We start from the raw sequence: 19633 nt of genomic DNA, 5'->3' as shown, positions 1-19633 counted from the left end.
ATCACACTATCATGATGTCACACTATCATGATGTCACACTATCATGTGGTCACACTATTATGATGTAACACTATTATGATGTCACACTATCATGATGTCACACTATCATGTTGTCACACTATCATGATGTAACACTATCATGATGTCACACTATTATGATGTCACACTATTATGATGTCACACTATCATGATGTCACACTATTATGATGTCTCAATATCATGATATCACACTATCATGATGTCACACTATCATGATGTCACACTATCATGTGGTCACACTATTATGATGTAACACTATTATGATGTCACACTATCATGATGTCACACTATCATGTTGTCACACTATCATGATGTAACACTATCATGATGTCACACTATTATGATGTCACACTATTATGATGTCACACTATCATGATGTCACACTATTATGATGTCACAATATCATGATAACACACTATCATGATGTCACACCATCATGATGTCACACTATCATGTAGTCACACTATTATGATGTCACACTATCATGTAGTCACACTATTATGATGTAACACTATTATGATGTCACACTATCATGTAGTCACACTATTATGATGTCACACTATCATGTAGTCACACTATTATGATGTAACACTATTATGATGTCACACTATCATGATGTCACACTATTATGATGTCACACTATTATGTCACATTATTTTGATGTCACACTATCATGATGTCACACTATTATGATGTCACACTATCATGATATCACACTATAATGATGTCACACTACAAACTTGAAAACTTGATTCCTATATCTAGGGGACATGTTAAACATGGACATTAGGGCTGGGACGAGTCCAAATTTATTACCCGGGTACCCGCTGTAGGTGTCATGAGATAGGTACAAAATGTCTGATTGAGAATGGTTTGACTGTAGCCCTAGACAAAATGTATTTAGATGCTCGTATAAAACGATCTGGTCATGCATACACTGAAGTTGACTGAAGTTTTATCTTTAATTCAAACATATAAAAGTCTGAGTGCATTGTCAGAAAGAAATGCAAACATTAGTGACTTGTAGTGTAACCAAATAGTTCAAAATAGTTTTTGTCATTAAACGATATATCACATGACCAACCACGGGTCCGGGTAGTTCTATGGGTACCCGGGTCCTTCTCAGTAACCCCCCGACCCGAGTACCCGAGTTACCCGTCCCAGCCCTAATGGACATAGTTACATCTCTATCAACAAAGGTTGAGGACAATTTGCCAAAAATGACAGCAAATGTCATTTGAAGTTTACTGAAATTTTCAGAGTGAAATATGAGGATATGACATTTTAGCAAGGAGGCATCCCCATGGGCACTAATTGTGTCCCTCCCTTGCAGATCTGTTTCTTCATGCATATGAGTCAAAATGTCTTCTCAGATTGGCAAAATAAAAAATGTCCCCATCTCTCAATGTCATAGATTTTGGCACATGGCTACTCCTCAAGCAGGTGACAGTGGGATGAGCACTTGCAGGGGGAATATGTGAATTACGCATGGAACCGATTCACTCAAGTATCATTAATGTCATGGCATTAAGGCTGGCTATATTGATACGACTCGTATCCCACAGCCATGCAGCAAGGCTTGTGTTGTGGCGATCCAGGCTCACCGTGTACCGTGTCTCGCTGCTTGTTATTAACATCAACACTACTGACACAAGATAAGACAAATTTAGATTCTCCGTTTCTGCTAAATGGGAATCAAATCGGATTATACTTATCCAATAACAATGTATTTATTTGCTCATCTGGTCTTCGACATTTCATGTCTGCTGGTATTTTTATGATAACAGTTTTTGTTGTTGACATTGTGAGTTCAACTGATCAGTGGTCGTGGAAGCTTGAACCTTGAGTAGACAGTGGCATGCTTCTTTGGCCAAGCTACAGCTTTTTTGTTTTTGTTGAAAACATGTAGATTGCTTTTTACCAAATGTGGTTGCATGCCATGGGGATTTTGGACAGAATAGGTCCCCAGTAGCCAATGCTTGTCTCCCTGTGGAAATTCCCAAGGCAGACTATGTCCCCAGTAACATGTGCTTGTCCCTGTCGGGATTCCAGGACAGAATAGATCCCCATAACATGTGCTTGTCCCTGTCGGGATTCCAGGGCAGAATAGATCCCCATAACATGTGCTTGTCCCTGTCAGGATTCCAGGACAGAATAGATCCCCATAACATGTGCTTGTCCCTGTCAGGATTCCAGGACAGAATAGATCCCCATAACATGTGCTTGTCCCTGTCGGGATTCCAGGACAGAATAGATCCCCATAACATGTGCTTGTCCCTGTCGGGATTCCAGGGCAGAATAGATCCCCATAACATGTGCTTGTCCCTGTCAGGATTCCAGGACAGAATAGATCCCCATAACATGTGCTTGTCCCTGTCAGGATTCCAGGACAGAATAGATCCCCATAACATGTGCTTGTCCCTGTCGGGATTCCAGGACAGAATAGATCCCCATAACATGTGCTTGTCCCTGTCAGGATTCCAGGACAGAATAGATCCCCATAACATGTGCTTGTCCCTGTCGGGATTCCAGGGCAGAATAGGTCCCCAGTACCCCATGCTTGTCTCTGTAGGGATTCCATGACAGAATAGGTCCCCAGTACCCCATGCTTGTCTCTGTAGGGATTCCAGGACAGAATAGGTCCCCAGTACCCCATGCTTGTCTCCATGTAGGGATTCCAGGACAGAATAGGTCCCCAGTACCCCATGCTTGTCTCTGTAGGGATTCCAGGACAGAATAGGTCCCCAGTACCCCATGCTTGTCTCCATGTAGGGATTCCAGGACAGAATAGGTCCCCAGTACCCCATGCTTGTCTCCATGTAGGGATTCCAGGACAGAATAGGTCCCCAGTTCCCCATGCTTGTCTCTGTAGGGATTCCAGGACAGAATAGGTCCCCAGTACCCCATGCTTGTCTCTAAAGGGATTCCAGGTCAAAATAGATCCCCAGTACCCCATGCTTGTCTCTGTAGGGATTCCAGGCTAGAATAGGTCCCCAGTACCCCATGCTTGTCTCTGTAGGGATTCTATGACAGAATAGGTCCCCAGTACCCCATGCTTGTCTCTGTAGGGATTCCAGGCTAGAATAGGTCCCCAGTACCCCATGCTTGTCTCTGTAGGGATTCCAGGGTAGAATAGGTCCCCAGTACCCCATGCTTGTCTCTGTAGGGATTCCAGGGTAGAATAGGTCCCCAGTACCCCATGCGTGTCTGTAGGGATTCCAGGACAGAATAGGTCCCCAGTTCCCCATGTTTGTCTCTGTAGGATTCCAGGACAGAATAGGTCCCCAGTACCCCATGCTTGTCTCTGTAGGGATTCCAGGACAGAATAGGTCCCCAGTACCCCATGCTTGTCTCTATAGGGATTCCAGGACAGAATAGATCCCCAGTACCCCATGCTTGTCTCTGTAGGGATTCCAGGCTAGAATAGATCCCCAGTACCCCATGCTTGTCTCTATAGGGATTCCAGGGCAGAATAGATCCCCAGTACCCCAAGCTTGTCTCTGTAGGGATTCCAGGCTAGAATAGGTCCCCAGTACCCCATGCTTGTCTCTGTAGGGATTCCAGGACAGAATAGATCCCCAGTACCCCATGCTTGTCTCTGTACGGATTTCGGGGCAGAATAGGTCCCCAGTACCCCATGCTTGTCTCTGTGTTGTCAGAGTAGGTCCCCAGTACCCCATGCTTGTCTCTGTAGGGATTCCAGGACAGAATAGGTCCCCAGTACCCCATGCTTGTCTCTGTGGGGATTTCAGGACAGACTAGGTCCCCAGTACCCCATGCTTGTCTCTGTAGGGATTCCAGGACAGAATAGATCCCCAGTACCCCATGCTTGTCTCTGTGCGGATCTCGGGGCAGAACAGGTCCCCAGTACCCCATGCTTGTCTCTGTAGGGATTCCAGGGCAGAATAGATCCCCAGTACCCCATGCTTGTCTCTGTAGGGATTCCAGGGCAGAATAGGTCCCCAGTACCCCATGCTTGTCTCTGTAGGGATTCCAGGACAAAATAGATCCCAAGTACCTCATGCTTGTCTCTGTAGGGATTCCAGGACAGATTAGGTCCCCAGTACCTCATGCTTGTCTCTGTAGGGATTCCAGGACAGAATAGATCCCCAGTACCTCATGCTTGTCTCTGTAGGGATTCCAGGGCAGAATAGATCCCCAGTACCCCATGCTTGTCTCTGTAGGGATTCCAGGGCAGAATAGGTCCCCAGTACCCCATGCTTGTCTCTGTAGGGATTCCAGGACAAAATAGATCCCAAGTACCTCATGCTTGTCTCTGTAGGGATTCCAGGACAGATTAGGTCCCCAGTACCCCATGCTTGTCTCTGTGTTGTCAGAGTAGGTCCCTAGTGCCAATTCTTGTCGTAGGGTCCTACTAAAATGAGGATTGGGTGTTTACGATGTGACTCTACTGATGGCGTGATGCAGTACCCAGTTGGCATTGACCATTGCTATGAAGTACAGGATTGTCTGGTCTAGACTTCATTATTTACTGTCCATCGTGAAAGGCTACAGAGTATTACTGATTGAAGCATGAGACAACACTCACTCACTCACTCACTCACTCACTCACTCACTCACTCACTCACTCACTCACTCAATGGCCGGTTTTGCAGGAAGCGATGGAGTGGCCTAGCCATTGTGTTTGTTTGTTTGTTGTTTAACGCCGCACTCAGCAATATTCCAGCTATATGACGGCGGTCTTTAAATAATCAAGTCTGGACCAGACAATCCTATTTATTGACATCATGAGCATCGATCCACACAATTGGGATACAATGACATGCATCAACCAAGTCAGCAAGTCTCTGAAATGAACATATCTTACAGAAGAAAACAGTTGGTATATTTTCTTAATAAAATATAATGAAAAGGAGCCTGATATAATCTATTCTTGCCAACTATTATAGACTTGCACGGGCTGTTTTGGATATATTTGTTCCAGGGTCTGTATAGCCCTAACTTAGGAGGGCCACTGGGTAGCCCAGCGGTTAAAGTGTTTGCTTGTCACACATAAGGTTTGATTCCTCACATGGGTGCAATGTGTGAACTTCAGTTTGGTGTGACGTTGCTGGAATACTGTTATAAACATCCTAAATGACTTCTGGTTCATGCAAGCTGGGTTAGCTGCTCAATATCGGAGTGGTCATGACACTGTTTGTTTGTTTATTGTTTTACGCCGCACTCAGCAATATTCCAGCTATATGACGACGGTCTGTAAATAATTGAGTCCGGACCATACAATACAGTGATTGATATCATGAGCATCAATCCACGCAATTGGGATCGATGACATGCATCAACCAAGTCAGCGAGCCTTACCGCCTGATCCCGATAGTCGCCTCTTACGACAAGCATAGTCACCTTTTATGGCAAACATGGGTTGCTGAAGACCTATTCTACCCTGGATCTTCACGGGCCAGATGGCTATGACTAAACCTGATCTGGAACTTGTTTACAGATAATATCACTGAGTGATATTGATGAAGTGATGTAAAAATAGGCTGCATGTGACAGCCATGTCATGGGAGAACGTCAAAGGGTGAAGCAAAGATATAACAGGAAAACTGACAGTTTGGTTTTTATTGATAATTAACACCTTTTAAACCATAAGAAGTTGAATATTTTAGGTGAAGAATGATCTTTTTATGATTTCAAAAGTTTCTGATTGAGTAACAGAGACAGTGTCAGTGATTTTAAATTTGATGATTTTTTACTTTTATCATCTCTTAAAGACATTTGTGTAGGATAAAACATGTCAAATGGTTTTTTATGAGATTTAAAACCCGAATCCAAGGGATAATACCGAGGAGCATCGGCCCATGGGTTTAACCCCGAGGATGAGGGTTTCAAATCTCATGAAAACCTGAGGGTAAGTGTTTTATCTAACTTATAAACCTCCAGTGATGTCATCTATTATTCTCCAGTCGGGTTAATTTCATAAACAGGGCTGTTGTAATGTCCCCGGGGTGTTATATTATATATCATCATATTAGCTATATATTGTGTTATAATATCTGAGGTATTTTATCAATACAATTTCCGTTCAGATTGTAACATGCAATGAAATGTAAAATCAAATGACAAATGTTTTCTTTATATTCCCGTGGATCGAACATGCAACCTTCGTATCTGTAGACCAGCGAGTGTATCACTAGGCTACAGAGACACTGACAAATCACAATGCTTTTAAGAATGTCTTTTTCAAGTACCGTACGCCAGCAACAGATATTTAACACCTGTTTCCTAAGGTTCATGGAAAGTATGTTTGAAACATATAAATGTTGATAAATGTTGTTTTAAGTTTCTTTTTTTCAGTTTATAAGTTTGAAAAAGCACTCCCCTTCGGTTTTTATTATATTTTAAACCCTGATCCTTGGGATACAATCTCGGGGCTGGACGTGGTTTATAAACCGAAAAAAGAAACTGGAGAACAATAGGGTGACGTCACTGGAGGTAAATAAAGTGGAGTATTTATCCTGCAGTTTGGGTGACATTACTGGAGGTAAATAAAGTGGAGTATTTATCCTGCAGTTTGGATGACATTACTTGAGGTAAATAAAGTGGAGTATTTATCCTGCAGTTTGGGTGACATTACTGGAGGTAAATAAAGTGGCGTATTTATCCTGCAGTTTGGATGACATTACTTGAGGTAAATAAAGTGGAGTATTTATCCTGCAGTTTGGGTGACATTACTGGAGGTAAATAAAGTGGAGTATTTATCCTGCAGTTTGGGTGACATTACTTGAGGTAAATAAAGTGGAGTATTTATCCTGCAGTTTGGGTGACATTACTGGAGGTAAATAAAGTGGAGTATTTATCCTGCAGTTTGGGTGACATTACTGGAGGTAAATAAAGTGGAGTATTTATCCTGCAGTTTGGATGACATTACTTGAGGTAAATAAAGTGGAGTATTTATCCTGCAGTTTGGGTGACATTACTGGAGGTAAATAAAGTGGCGTATTTATCCTGCAGTTTGGATGACATTACTGGAGGTAAATAAAGTGGAGTATTTATCCTGCAGTTTGGGTGACATTACTTGAGGTAAATAAAGTGGCGTATTTATCCTGCAGTTTGGGTGACATTACTGGAGGTAAATAAAGTGGAGTATTTATCCTGACAGTTTGGAAAGTTGTTTATTTGGCAGGGTAGGTATATAAGCAACTACAATCAATTTCTTTTATTTCTGATTTATTTGTTAAAAGTTATGAAGGGGTTGGTATGAAAGAAATTTAAAGACATTTTAACATATTGTGTGCACAGTGTTTGTGTGGGGCTCGGAATAAGAACTATAGGACTCTTAAGATTTATTTTAGCTACAAATGAGCTAATTTCTTTATTAATTATCGCCTACATATATACTTGTTCATGGTCAGAAAATCACCATCTGAAAATGTTTTAAGTCTGAAGAAAAGGCAAGATTCCAATCAAGTAATTTATTTGTTGTGGTCTATTATTGTTTTATATAACAGACACTGAGTACATTGCTTTCCTCTCGGAGAGTGGAAGGGCAGAATTCGATCCCTGGTTACGTCATACCAAAAGATTAATTAAAAGATGGAACTTGTTGGTACCCTGCCTGGTGCTAGGCATTAAGGAGATAAAACAAGGTCTGGTCGGCTGCGTCATACCAAAGATGTCAAAAGATGGTACTTGTTGCTACCCTGCCTGGCATAAGGCATTAAGGGGCTAAAACAAGGACTGGTCGGCTGCGTCATACCAAAGATGTTAAAAGATGGTACTTGTTGTTACCCTGCCAGGTCGCCTCGGAGTCAGTATACTGTGTCTGAGTGGGGTTATATATATTTCATGTTAAACTGCGGCATGGTATCTCAGTGGGCTAGCACTGTAAAATCAGCATTAGCCTGACTAGTACAAGCAGCCAAACACACACGTGAATGCACGTCGCTATATGAGTGCTTGAATGAGACATGTTACATCACCTTACCTAGCTCTTCCTATTGAGGGGGCACGGGTGGCCCAGTCGTCTAAGGCGCCGCGATTCGCTGTGCAGAGTTGCGTCCCTTAGGCACGCCAGAAACCTATGATTGTGGGTTCGAATCCCGGTTTGCCCCGATTATGTTTCTAGGTTTGTCAGCACCATACCCGTGCTCGTGGGTTTCACCGAAGTGGTAAACGTCTAAGACCTGCATCACTTCGGGCTTTCCTCCCAACATTAGGCTGACACACCGCGATATAACTGGAATACTGTTAAAAGTGGCATTAAACCAAACTAACTCACTCACTCACTCTTCCTATTGACATTTTGTAGAACAGCAACAACTTTAAGAACAATGGCACGAAACAAGCATTCTTCACATGGCCATATGGCATTCGAGTGGCATGTCTTCATCAATTGTCCTCCAAATGCCAGATCAAGATTGTGAAAACAATTACTCAAGTTGATACTACCTTCATACATGTATTGATTTCCTTTGTTTATATGTATATTCAATACGTGTATGTCGGCCATCGACAACAATAAATCATTGATTATTCATTTGACGTTTAAGACTGAGAATACAGCTTAAAAACAGTGCATGATATATGAAAGACGGCACATCAGTGGTAAGATGCATATTCGTGGCAGAAGTCCCTCGCTATTGAGCCCCTCAATATAGTGCTAACTCGGTTATAGCATGCGGTACACATTGCTCCCCAAACATACTTACATTTTTCATAAATAGAGGCTTGCCGAGGAGACACGAGGGTGAGGTTATATTTATCATCCAACATCATTCTTCCAACTTTTTCAGTTTGTAGGCAGTAATAAATAAAAGTGTAAAAAGTTCTGCTGATGATAAATCGTTGAAAGATACACATGAGTGTTAAGATGCAGATTTGTGTAACAGAGATCTGGAACATACAGTGTTACCTCGTTATTGCGCCTTTCAATATAGTGCTAACTCGGTTATAGCACGTGGTAACGCATGGCTCCCCAAATCTACTTACATTTTTAATATACTCAAGTTTTACACTGTAATGTTTTTCGCCATCTCAAATAACATCAGACTATCACCATGAGCACATAACACTGGAAATACCAGTCAACAAATCCGAACTGAAGTACGCAATTTAATCCGAATAATTAGTGAGGGATCACTGTATTGCTGTCTATAGCTGAAGGCGGCGTTTCCGTATAGAGTAGTACAGTACCAATTTTTTACTTAGTTTCTTATTTAACACAACAATCAGCAATGTACCAGCTACACAGAGAATCTCACCTCAGTGCCTTTTGATATCAAATATATCAACACGAGTTGATAAAAGTGGAAATGTTAGCTCTTTTATCAACGAGTGTTGATATATTTGATATCAAAAGACACTCGGGTGAGCTTTAATTTCTTATCCAACATCATTTTTCAAACTCGTGAATTGATGCTCATGATGTCAATCACTAGATTGTCTGGTCCAGACTTGATTATTTACAGACTGCTGTCATATAGCTGGAATATTGCTGAGTGCGGCGTTAAACAACAAACAAACAAACAAAATTCCAACATTTTCAGTTTGTAGACAGTAATAAGCATTGTCTTTGTGTAAAAACTACTGCTGACAGCTTTAGTAGCAGAGCCATTAGTGATGTCATTTGATTGTGACGTCATGGTAACCAATGACGTCACAATGGTCTGCAAAGCATTGTGATGCAATTTCATTGCAGCGATATCTACAATGTAGATATCCCTGGATCTCACTCAAGCAATATCTCCTATGGGAGCCAGTTTGGGATGACAAATGACAGTTGGCTGTAAATATCGACTCTGAAACAGACAGACCAATGATTGATGTTATGAGCAACGATCAGCCCAGTTGGGCTGCCCTGACGTACAACCAGCCAGGTCCTAAGTCTGACCACCCGATCCCATCAATCTCCTAATGTGACAAGCATAGCTTGTTTTAAACCTATTCTAACCAGAATCCCCTGACTCATGGTCCATTCACTCTGTGAATTGGTATTAGCCCCACCTTAAACACAAACCCCGCATAACATTTACCATAGTCCTGCATTATGACTGTGAATTATTATTTTTAGGTATTTTGTTTTACTAAAAGCCTATGCAAGTCTAGATCAAACTAACCAAGTCTTGTTTGCTTGATTCCACAGTCTATGAAAACAGCAGAAGAGGAAAGGTTTTTTTGAAGAAGAAAAAATTTGATAGTGGTCATGTGACACCTTCACAACACACTGACCTATCAGAATTGAGGATGTTTCAAATTTATAATGGAAGTGCATGTAACTATGTTCTATTTTACTAAGGACATTTAAGAATTACATTCCGACACCCATGTACGCTGTATAATGGGTCAACCATCTGAATCACAGTACCCCATTTTCACTCACTCACTCACTCACTCACTCACTCACTCACTCACCCACCCACCCACTCACTCACTCACTCACTCACTCACTCACTCACTCACTCACTCACTCACGCACGCACTCACTCACTCACTCACTCACTCACTGTTTGTGACCTTCTGTTTGTTTTGTGAGACCACCATTTTGTATTCAGTCAATCAGTTTGAATGATATTATCATTATTGGTTAAAAACATGAAATTAACTAATATAACAATTTGACCTCATAACACAAGATATATCATAGATATAGACTATTAAAAACACATATAAAAACATCATAAAGATTTTTTACCTTGGAGTGTAGGTGTCAAAAACATTGACAAAAAACAACGAAGTAATTCGTGTATCCAAACAATTCAATTGTCAATCAAGATTTTCTCCTTTTGCACACAAAAACTCTGTCAAATACCTTTATGATGAAACTTCAATAGCCTCTGTTCTCGTGAAACAACACAATCCTCGTCGCCTTCTAATTCAACTGTGACAAATACACTTTCTCATGTATTAGGCAGAACAGCTTTATGAATATGCAAATATTGCAACTCTGACATTAACCTACAACAGGCTGTTTTGTGTTGGTGTGGGAGCGGATGTGCTTGCCATCTCGGAACAATACAAAGACATTCTTTACACATTCTGATATAATAGCTTTTTTATTCCTTCTGTTGCAACAAAAGTGATGGGACATCCTTTTTCGGTCTTTATTGACATGATTGATTTGAATAATATTGCAGACATTGGATGTGGGAATCTGATGTTAGACATTTATCACTTGCTTGAAACCCATGCATCTTCTCGAGTCAAGGGAGTTAACTGACTTTAAAAGCCCAGTTTCCACCCTTGTCGAACTAGGCTGGAATTATGGAGTTATATTAGTTAGTTATAGACTAACGAGCCTAGACATAGTCAAATCATAATCCTGTAACAAAATCAACATCCGGTTTATAAGCAACATGGCAACCGCCTTGCAGGATATGTTTGATTGCAGGATATGCAGAGCATGTGTACCAACAACTGGGTGTGACAGATATTTTCAAAAAAAATTAATATTTTAAATCAAGGTACTCAAGTGATTTGATGTTGCAAGGTAAAACCTGTCTAATTACAATAAAGATCTTTGTTATTGATAAAATTGTCTTGACTGGGCACCACCATTTTGTTTGAAGAAAGTGCAAGTGTTATGCGAGGTGGAATCTGATTGGTCAGTGGGGTGACATAGAAAGGACATATCTCATAATGGCCACTAGTGGCGCAACGATCGAGCACAGAAATACCAGCCTAGTTCGGCAAAGGTGGTAACTGGACTTTTAAAGTCAGTTAACGCCCTTGCCTCAGGAAGATGAACCATCAAAACAAGAAACCAAGACACATAATCAGGATGACCCAAGAGGTCATAATGAGAGGCTTCTGTCACTCCTGACAGACACGACTGCCTCCATGGTCTAGTGGTAGAACGTCCGCCCGGAGAGCGGAAGGTCCGGGGTTCGATCCCCGACTGCTTCATACCAAAAGACGTTAAAAGATTGTACTTGTTGTTACCCTGCCAGGTCGGCATTAAGGGGTTAAAACAAGGACTGGTCGGCTCGGAGTCAGTATACTGTGTCTGAGTGGGGTATTCATGTTAAACTGCGGCATGGTATCTCAGTGAGCTAGCACTATAAATCGGCATCAGTCCAGACTAGTACAAGCAGCCACACAAACACACACACGTACATGCACGTCGCTATATAAGTGCAATAATCTTGGACGCGACGTTAAACCCCATTTCACCTCACCTCACCTGACAGACACAACTCTGCACGGTGATTTGCAGTGCTTTAACTGACTTTATAGAACGTATGATCTGAATCAGTTTCTCCATATATGTAGTGTTTGTTCACAAAGTGTTCTCCATATATGTAGTGTTCACAAAGTGTTCTTCATATATGTAGTGTTCACAAAGTGTTCTCCATGTATGTAGTGTTCACAAAGTGTTCTCGATATATATAGTGTTCACAAAGTGTTCTCGATATATGTAGTGTTCACAAAGTGTTCTCCATATATGTAGTGTTCACAAAGTGTTCTCCATATATGTAGTGTTCACAAAGTGTTCTCGATATATGTAGTGTTCACAAAGTGTTCTCCATATATGTAGTGTTCACAAAGTGTTCTTCATATATGTAGTGTTCACAAAGTGTTCTCCATATATGTAGTGTTCACAAAGTGTTCTCCATATATGTAGTGTTCACAAAGTGTTCTCCATATATGTAGTGTTCACAAAGTGTTCTTCATATATATAGTGTTCACAAAGTGTTCTCCATATATATAGTGTTCACAAAGTGTTCTTCATATATGTAGTGTTCACAAAGTGTTCTCCATATATGTAGTGTTCACAAAGTGTTCTCCATATATATAGTGTTCACAAAGTGTTCTCCATATATATAGTGTTCACAAAGTGTTCTTCATATATGTAGTGTTCACAAAGTGTTCTCCATATATGTAGTGTTCACAAAGTGTTCTCCATATATGTAGTGTTCACAAAGTGTTCTCCATATATGTAGTGTTCACAAAGTGTTCTCGATATATATAGTGTTCACAAAGTGTTCTCCATATATGTAGTGTTCACAAAGTGTTCTCGATATATATAGTGTTCACAAAGTGTTCTCGATATATGTAGTGTTCACAAAGTGTTCTCCATATATGTAGTGTTCACAAAGTGTTCTCCATATATGTAGTGTTCACAAAGTGTTCTCGATATATATAGTGTTCACAAAGTGTTCTCCATATATGTAGTGTTCACAAAGTGTTCTCCATATATGTAGTGTTCACAAAGTGTTCTCCATATATGTAGTGTTCACAAAGTGTTCTCGATATATATAGTGTTCACAAAGTGTTCTCCATATATGTAGTGTTCACAAAGTGTTCTTCATATATGTAGTGTTCACAAAGTGTTCACGTATATGTAGTGTTCACAAAGTGTTCTCCATATATGTAGTGTTCACAAAGTGTTCTCCATATATGTAGTGTTCACAAAGTGTTCTCCATGTGCCAGTTGTGTAATAAATGGAAGGAGGGTGAGGCTATGTCATGTTTCGTCCTGAAGGAAAGTGTCATAAAATTGGATGACGCACAACTATCATGACACACACTGTGTTTAGATTGGCAGGATCATTACACTCTATAAACTTTCCACTTTTTTCACCATCATGCTACCAAAACAAATTAATTTATTTTTCTATTTGTCGACCCTCTGTTTCTTTTTTGGATGGGGGAATGACAATGTAATATTCTGGGAGAGAATAGGACTTGGAATTTTTTGTTGGACAGAATAATATTTATCACTGCTTCAGGATGTGTAATTGTTAGTTGGATAATGTTTCTTTTTCCTCAGCTTTTTTTTCCAGGGCCTCAGGCATGCCATACAAACATTGATGTTGTTAGTAAAATCTGAGGTAAAACATTTCACATTTATTTTCTGGAACAAACTGTTTGATTTTTAAATACCAGGCCCCAAAATGTAACAAAAAAGCTGTCCTTTTATTGATTAATTGATGAAAATGATCTGGCAAACAATAAAAAAACAAAACACATGTGAATATTTGTTAATGTGAAAAAACCCAACATTCTACATGTGTAAACAGATTTGGAATTAATTTTTGCCCAAAAGGCTAAAAGGCCAGCACACAGTTTTGTCAATAAAATACATTTCAATCTTTATTTGGACGTGACCAAGCTGATTCTGTAATCCATAAAATGTAAAACATGGCTGTTAATCCTAAAGATGCATGAGCCATTATGGAATCTTGTCGCCTTTTTATATGTTTCCCTGTGCTGTAGCTGACCTTGTGTCTGACCTTGACTTGATATGTGCCACTTTACGATGCTATAACTTGTAGTCATCTTGTACAATCCACAGAGGGTTGTTGTGAGGCAAAGTGCGAGAAAAAAGCCTCTGTTTGCTAAGGATGACAGTTGAGAATTGATGGTACAAGTTTAACAAGTAGTTCCATGTTATGTATCAAGACCAATGAATTCAGTGGATTATTCAGTCTTTCATGAAACTGGTTATTATTTGAAGGTTTCATAATACATACCAGAATGAATAGCAAGAGGATGTGGCCGGTGTATAATATAACATATATCCTGTCCTGTGGGAGGACCTCCGCCTCAGGCAATGCGTTGTTCACTCTCACGTCCCCAACAACCACAGCTGCTACTAACTATTCAGGGTTTTGACGAATGTGCTGGTCCACAAGACAATGGCTAGTAACAGCTAATCACGTCCAGTGATTTAAAATTTCAGGTGGTCTCAAAGAATGTTTTTGCTTCATGCCAATCAGTTTATAACTAATATGCATATCATTTTCATGTTAGTGGTATGATGTCGTATCAGTGCATAATGACTTTAAGATCAGATCTTTTACTCAAATGTGATGCCTGTCTGCATGGAGATTTGAGGACACATTCATAGAAGGTTGCATCTGGTGAACCTTTTGCAAACTTTGCTTGTGGATTCTAAATCAATGTTTTGTTTTTTGTTTGTTGTTTAACGCTGCACTCAGCAATATTCCAGCTATATGACAGCAGTCTGTAAATAATGGAGTCTGGACCAGACAATCCACTGATTGACATCATGAGCATCAATCAATGCAATTGGGATACGATGACATACATTAACCAAGTTGGTGTGCCTGACCACCAAATCCTGTTAGTCACCTTTTACAGCAAGCATGGGTTGCTGAAGGCCTATTCTACCCTGGATCTTCACGGGGAGACAAGCATTGGTTGCTGAAGACCTATTCTACCCCGGATCTTCACTGGGAGACAAGCATGGGTTGCTGAAGGCCTATTCTAACCCGAAATCTTTACGGGGAGACAAGCATGGGTTGCTGAAGGCCTATTCTCACCCGGATCTTCACGGGGAGACAAGCATGCATTGCTGAAGGCCTATTCTACCCCGGATCTTCACGGGGAGACAAGCATGCGTTGCTGAAGGCCTATTCTAACCCGAATCTTTACGGGGAGACAAGCGTGGGTTGCTGAAGGCCTATTCTACCCCGGATCTTCACGGGGAGACAAGCATGCGTTGCTGAAGGCCTATTCTACCCCAGATCTTCACGGGGAGACAAGCATGCATTGCTGAAGGCCTATTCTACCCCGGATCTTCACAGGGAGACAAGCATGCATTGCTGAAGACCTATTCTACCCCGGATCTTCACGGGGAGACAAGCATGCGTTGCTGAAGGCCTATTCTACCCTGGATCTTCACAGGGAGACAAGCATGGGTTGCTGAAGACCTATTCTAACCCGAATCTTTACGGGGAGACAAGCGTGGGTTGCTGAAGGCCTATTCTCACCCAGATCTTCACTGGGAGACAAGCATGAGTTGCTGAAGGCCTATTCTACCCCGGATCTTCACAGGGAGACAAGCATGCGTTGCTGAAGGCCTATTCTAACCCGGATCTTTACGGGGAGACAAGCATGGGTTGCTGAAGGCCTATTCTAACCCGGATCTTCATGGGGACAAGCATGTGTTGCTGAAGGCCTATTCTACCCTGGATCTTCACGGGGAGACAAGCATGCATTGCTGAAGGCCTGTTCTACCCCGGATCTTCACGGGGAGACAAGCATGTGTTGCTGAAGGCCTATTCTAACCTGGATCATCACGGGGAGACAAGCATGGGTTGCTGAAGGCCTATTCTACCCCGGATCTTCACGGGAAGACAAGCATGGGTTGCTGAAGGCCTATTCTACCCCGGATCTTCACGGGGAGACAAGCATGCGTTGCTGAAGGCCTATTCTACCCTGGATCTTCACAGGGAGACAAGCATGGGTTGCTGAAGACCTATTCTAACCCGAATCTTTACGGGGAGACAAGCGTGGGTTGCTGAAGGCCTATTCTCACCCGGATCTTCACTGGGAGACAAGCATGAGTTGCTGAAGGCCTATTCTACCCCGGATCTTCACAGGGAGACAAGCATGCGTTGCTGAAGGCCTATTCTAACCCGCATCTTTACGGGGAGACAAGCATGGGTTGCTGAAGGCCTATTCTAACCCGGATCTTCATGGGGACAAGCATGTGTTGCTGAAGGCCTATTCTACCCTGGATCTTCACGGGGAGACAAGCATGCATTGCTGAAGGCCTGTTCTACCCCGGATCTTCACGGGGAGACAAGCATGTGTTGCTGAAGGCCTATTCTAACCTGGATCATCACGGGGAGACAAGCATGGGTTGCTGAAGGCCTATTCTACCCCGGATCTTCACGGGAAGACAAGCATGGGTTGCTGAAGGCCTATTCTACCCCGGATCTTCACGGGGAGACAAGCATGCGTTGCTGAAGGCCTATTCTACCCTGGATCTTCACAGGGAGACAAGCATGGGTTGCTGAAGACCTATTCTAACCCGAATCTTTACGGGGAGACAAGCGTGGGTTGCTGAAGGCCTATTCTCACCCGGATCTTCACTGGGAGACAAGCATGAGTTGCTGAAGGCCTATTCTACCCCGGATCTTCACAGGGAGACAAGCATGGGTTGCTGAAGGCCTATTCTAACCCGCATCTTTACGGGGAGACAAGCATGGGTTGCTGAAGGCCTATTCTAACCCGGATCTTCACGGGGAGACAAGCATGGTTTGCTGAAGGCCTATTCTACCCCGAATCTTTACGGGGAGACAAGCATGCATTGCTGAAGGCCTATTCTACCCCGGATCTTCATGGGGAGACAAGCATGGGTTGCTGAAGGCCTATTCTACCCCGGATCTTCATGGGGCGACAAGCATGGGTTGCTGAAGGCCTATTCTACCCCGGATCTTCACGGGTCTTAATGATGTGTACGTTCCAGAGTAAATCAGATGCTTTCAAAAATGATATGACTTCCTTTCTTTACCACCTGATGGTGACCTGATGTATTTGCTGTAATCTGTAGATGGTTCTCACAAGGACATTAAAAGCACTGGCAACCATTCGTACAGTCTGGCCACTATGCAATCGTCCTAAAGCCTGGTTTCTCAGATTCTTCGTAAGTCTTGGCATGAATACACGAATGTTCGATCCACATATTGGGGTGTCGTTTATCAGAAAAGCCACAAGGAAACACAAGTGCATTTGAATTTTCATTTTGGCAATACATATACTGTATTCGATGTAGTAAGAGCCTAGGGCGCTCTCAAAATTAGAAATAGGGGGCTCTTATTAGAATGCTATTTAGGTAAAAAAAAACAGAATTGAAAGATACATTTCGTGGTTTATGCCGACAGCCTGAAATGTTTATGTACGACAGATATATTTTTCCAGAATTAAATGCCCATAATTAAGGGTGCATATAACACACGAGTGCGTATTATACGCGATTAAATAAGTCTTGTGTACATTGATCAATCGGAAGGGGTACTAATTGGGATTGTTCACTAGCCAATATCTTAGCAAATGTAGCCGTGGGCACTTATTAGAGCGGGGTGCTTATTAAGGTGAATACGGTATCCATATTTGTGACACTTTTTGGTCGTTATCATTTGGATACAGTGTCAAAACGAGATACCTACCATGCATTGATATCACAATGAGAAACTTTCATGAATTATTTTAATATGGTTCATAGTCAGAAAGAAATGCGAACATTATCGATTTGTAGTGTAAACGTGGAGTTATCATCAATTTTTGTCATTAAACAATATGTCATGTGACTAACCACGGATCAGGGTAGTCCTGTGGGTACCAAGGTCCAACTCAGGACCCACCGGACCAAGAACCCGAGTTACCCGTCCCAGCCCTGAACACAACATACTGGTACCAAAAAATTCTAAACTTGCTCTGTAGAACTGTAGAATATGATTTCACCTTTATTTAACAAGCAAGCTTTGCTGTTTCTTCACATGCCTAATGCAACTGCAAGCAGTGATGGTCTGATCTTAAATTACCCAAACCTTTTTCAGAATCTAATTGTCGACCTCCCATCTGCGTGGGTGTATAATCTGGCTTCAAAACAGTAATATCTCAATGGTCAAAAATCAGTTTAGCATAGGAAAGCCCTTGAGTGAATTAAGTGTCAAGAACATTTCTCTCCTTTTTCTACGACTTCTTCCGGATAACTCATCAATGAATACAAACATACATGAACTGTTTCCCCACGCAAAAGATTATTCGGGATCACTCATTTTGCAGGATATCTGCAGAACACAGGCTATTTTAAAATGGTCTAAATGTACTAGAAACATTAACACAAGTATTTGATGCTGCGATGGCCTCTCGTCACATCAATGGACTTGCTACACAAAGAAAGGAGAGATGATAGGTTCGTACGGGTCACACATCGTGGGATTCCGTGGATGTGCCTCTCGAACTCGTACCTTCCAGGGCAAGTCGGCAGTTCGGGCAATTGATTCTGTGTGTACGGATGTCCTCCCACAATAGCTCACTGACATTTTCAGAAGTGGGAGTTTGTTGAAGATGTCTATTTTGAGCTGTAATTGGACAATTATGGAATAACATCTAACTAAGAAGAATGATTGCGTGAACAGGCCTATTTGTTTTGAAGCTTGTTTGGGGAGGAAGTAGGGGGCCTCTGTGCTGAGAGGTCATCCTTTGTGGAGGATTTATGGCAATGATTCTTTGCACCTATATGCAGAGGACAAATCAGGAGAGGCGGATTTGTTCAATACTTGAGTTTGAACTGGGGCCTAAACGATGCTCACACTCACACATGCTCACATATGTGCACACACCTGTGTGCATATGAACCTGCACCTGAACACACACACGCGTGCACACATGCACGCATGCACGTACACACACAAACACACACAAACCTGCACTCACACACACACATGCACTCACACACACCTGCACACATACACACACCTGCAAACACACACACTCTCACACATACATACACCTGCACTAGCACACATACATACACCTGCACTCGCACACACCTGAACACACACCTGCACACATACACACACCTGCAAACACACACACTCTCACACATACATACACCTGCACTAGCACACATACATACACCTGCACTCGCACACACCTGAACACACACATGCACATACACACGTACACACACACGCGCACGCACACACACACACACACCATGTACTTTCCTGCACTGCAATGTGACATATAAACTTTAACAGTTTATGCATACTTGATATCTGCAGTATGTTTGTATTACTAGAGACAATGTGTGAGTGAAAGGTATGTTATTTTCTGTAAAATAACTAAAATGTACAGATAGGTTGTGCTATAT

General features: G+C 41.8%; 1 protein-coding gene across 3 annotated transcripts in view; it reads right to left on the bottom strand.

The window, feature by feature from the left end:
- The window catches only part of LOC124137666 (neprilysin-1-like), a 140974-nt gene that overhangs the window by 64260 nt on the left and 57081 nt on the right, over positions 1 to 19633 (bottom strand). The window contains exon 1 of one of the 3 annotated variants that reach the window (XM_048391655.1): positions 10811 to 10894. The exons of the other annotated variants lie outside the window; for them this stretch is intronic. The gene's annotated coding sequence lies outside the window, so the exon portion shown is untranslated. Of the gene's footprint in view, positions 1 to 10810; positions 10895 to 19633 lie in introns of those variants that run through there. 3 annotated transcript variants of the gene reach the window in all.

This window comes from Haliotis rufescens, unplaced genomic scaffold (genome assembly GCF_023055435.1).
Source record: "Haliotis rufescens isolate VD_foot unplaced genomic scaffold, xgHalRufe1.0.p SCAF_94, whole genome shotgun sequence".
In the NCBI taxonomy this organism is placed as follows: Eukaryota; Metazoa; Mollusca; class Gastropoda; order Lepetellida; family Haliotidae; genus Haliotis; species Haliotis rufescens.
This window is presented reverse-complemented; position numbering and strand designations above follow the sequence as displayed.